The sequence below is a fragment of the Microtus ochrogaster genome, chromosome 2 (assembly GCF_000317375.1).
Source record: "Microtus ochrogaster isolate Prairie Vole_2 chromosome 2, MicOch1.0, whole genome shotgun sequence".
NCBI classification, from domain to species: domain Eukaryota; kingdom Metazoa; phylum Chordata; class Mammalia; order Rodentia; family Cricetidae; genus Microtus; species Microtus ochrogaster.
In genome coordinates, this window is record NC_022010.1 from 20,010,250 (window position 1) to 20,013,680 (window position 3,431).

Consider the following 3,431-nt stretch of genomic DNA (forward strand, 5'->3'; position numbering starts at 1 on the left):
CACACACACACACACAGAGAGAGAGAGAGAGAGAGAGAGAGAGAGAGAGAGAGAGAGAGAGAGAAACAGAGAGGCGGAGTGCCAGATAGATAGAGAAGCAAAAATGAGTAAAGCAAACTTACCTCTGTTTGATGAACCTAGCTTCCACTCACAATGTACAAAAAATAATTATTTCGTTTCCGCCCACCTCAGGCCTCTAGGGAAGGCATCGGGAGAGTGGCCAACCTATTCTAGCCTTTGGCCTTCATTGCAAACCAAGCAGAGTGTCTTTCCATTCAGGCATGCGTGCTGTTCAAGAGCTTGCATAAACACAAGGTTGAGAAACAGTACTTTTGGAAAGGGTGTGAAAGAGGCAAAGGACACGGTGACTTGTCCTTTGAGGTGGAAGAGGCCACCTCAGAGTGGCCTCGGGCAGTTTCCCACTGAACTCAGGAAATGGAGGCAGCGTCTCACTAGGCTTCTAGGGAGAGACTCACTGTGGGAACAGTGGACCTAAGAACGCACCGTATTATACCTGCTGCTGTGAGAAAAATGCCTAATAGGAACCATGTGGAAGGGGAATGACAGCCACAGTGGTGGAGCAGCCTTTAAATCCCGGCACTGGAACTCAGGCGGATCTCTGATCTCTGAGTTCAGGCACAGATTAGTGTACAGAGTGAGTTCCAGGACAGCCAGGGCTACCAGAGAAACCCCGTCTCAAACAAGCATACCAAAAAGAGTTATTTAGTCTTTGCTATTTATTTATTTAGATCTTATTTTTGTTTATTATTTATTCAGGTTAATTTAGAATTATTTAGTCTTTGCTATTTATTTATTTAGATCTTATTTTTGTTTATTATTTATTCAGGTTAATTTAGAATTATTTAGTCTTTGCTATTTATTTATTTACTTTTGAAACAGGATGCCAGGGTCCAAGTCGAGATCCAGATCTTTCTGCTAGGTAAGCATTCTACCAACTGTTAAGTAAAAATAATAAGAAAGAGGCAGCTCCACCGGTGCAAGAAATTCAATTAGGTCAAATCAAAACAAATCAAAATGCCCATCGTTTTATTAAGAATGACGCTCTCGGGCAGCTGAGTGCAGGGCGGGGGAGACAGGACAGCAGGGAGCCCATGCAGACCCAAAAACCACTTGTTTTCCTTTGGGAGCCCATTTAAATACCCTGTGGGAGTGGTCCTGAGCCCCCCCCACCCCAGGGAAGGGTCAGGACCTGGCATGCTGGGATTTGGAGTCCAGAGCAATGCAACTCCCAGGCCAGGGAGGCTGGGATGGATGCCAGGGGCTGGGGGCTATGCTCCAAACTTAATACCAACTGAGCCCTATCCCAGCCTAACTTAGTCTCTTTGGTACCCAGTTTTCTCAATTTGACAATCAGAGTGTGGTGAGATGTAGTCTGTACTCCCAGCTCCTTGGGAGGCTCAGACAGAAGTGAAGTTTGAAGCCAGAAGTTCAGAGCCAGCCTGGGCAACGTAATAAAACCCCTATCTCAAGAAATAAAACAAAATTATACATATTTGTTTGTTTGTTGTTTTTTGAGACAGGGTTTCTCTGTAGCTTTGGAGCCTGTCCTGGAACTAGCTCTCATAGACCAGACTGGTATTGAACTCACAGAGATCCGCCTGCCTCTGCCTCCCGAGTGCTGGGATTAAAGGCGTGCGCCACCATCGCCCGGCTATAAAGCAAAATTAGATGGAAACAAAGAGTAAGGTGAAAATAGAGGATGAAACCACATGTTCCCTCAAATGATTTTCCTTCCTTCCTTCCTGCTTTCCTTCTTCCCTTCTTCCTTCCCTTCTTCCTCCCTCCCTCCCTCCCTCCCTCTCTCCCTCCCTTCCTTCCTCCCTTCCTTCCTTCCAGATGTTTCCTTGTAGTTATCCACTGCTCTAGTCTTAAGCTCTTTCCTCCCTCTCTTTTGTAATGATCCCTGACCCTTGGTTGTGGAAGGATGCTGTGTAAATATTAGGGCCGAGCACTCAGCAACCTCTTATTTTCTGTGTCTTGGCCTGTTGTGGGTTTCTGTGCCAATAACAATTTACTGTAAAAAGAAGCTTTTCAAAGGAGGGTAGAGAGAGGCTCTCAAAGCAAAAATACACACACACACACACACACACACACACACAGAGACACACACACACATTTTTATTTTGAGACAAGGTCTCAATATGTAGCCCAGGCTATCCTTGAACTAGAGAGCTCTCTACCTCACCCTCTCAAGTGTTAGGCAATATAGTCTTCGGCTCTCGTCAAAGCTGTTAAAAGAGTACATTTTGACCTTTCCACCAAGGCCACAGGGTATAGATGCTTACATAGGCATGGTGATGTTGCAGGCACACAATTTTTGTCCCAGTGTAACAAGGATTCCATTTCTTTTGTTTTCTTCTTATTTTTGACAGGGGTTGGTGTATCCTAGGTTGGTCTCAAACTAGCTCTGTAGCTGAGGATGACCTTGAATTCCCGACCCTTCTGTTTCTGACTCCAGAGTTCAGGGTTTCAAGCGGGTTGTGCTCCTCAGCCAGTTTTATGCGGTTCTGGGAAATGAACTCAAAGCTTTGTCTATGCCAGGCAAGCCTTCTACTCCTAGGCTATGTCTCCATCCTGCCCTTCTGCTTTCTCTCTGTGTCTGTCTGTCTGTCTTCAGTGCTGGGGACTGAATCCAAAGCCTTCCTTGAGCATAGGTTCTTGAGTGGGTTCCTGAGAGCTTGGTCCCCAGCTGGTAGATCTATTTTGAGAAGTGTGGCCTACCTGGATGAAGTAGATCACTGGGGGTATGCCTTTGAAGATAATGCCAATAACTTAGTCTGTCTTATCTCTGCACTTCCTGTCTACCACGAAGTTAACAATCTTTTCTACCATGGGCTCCCACTGTCATGATGCAAGGGCATGGGGCTAAGTGACCATGCACTGAACCTCTGAAACCAATTGCTTGATCAATGCATCCTCCCTTAAATTAATAAGTCAGGCATTTGGTCACACCGATGCAAAGCGAATGCAGGAGACGTTGCTTCTGACTCTCTAGCTCTGGCCCTTGAAAACTCCACATAGACACTGCCACTCGCGTCTCCCTTCCCTGACACAGTCTCTGCGAGTCCCCTCACGGTCTCCCTCCAACAGAATTGAGGTCAGCAAAGTGCCTGGTGTTTTCATCTTGTTTGCTTGGTTGGTTCATTGCTTTGGTTTTTCGAGACAGGGTTTCTCTGTGTAAGAGCCCTGGAGCTCCCTTTGTGGATAAGGCTGGCCTTGAACTCACAGAGATCGACCTGCCTCTGCCTCCTGAGTGCTGGGATTAAAGGAGTGCACTACCTACCTCCACCACCATCTGGCTGTTCTCATCGTTTTTTTTTTTTTTGTTTTTTTTTTTTTTAAAGAGAGATGAACTGTGTGTTCCCCCTTAAACCTTGAAGAATTTACAATCTGGGTAGCTGGGAGAGACC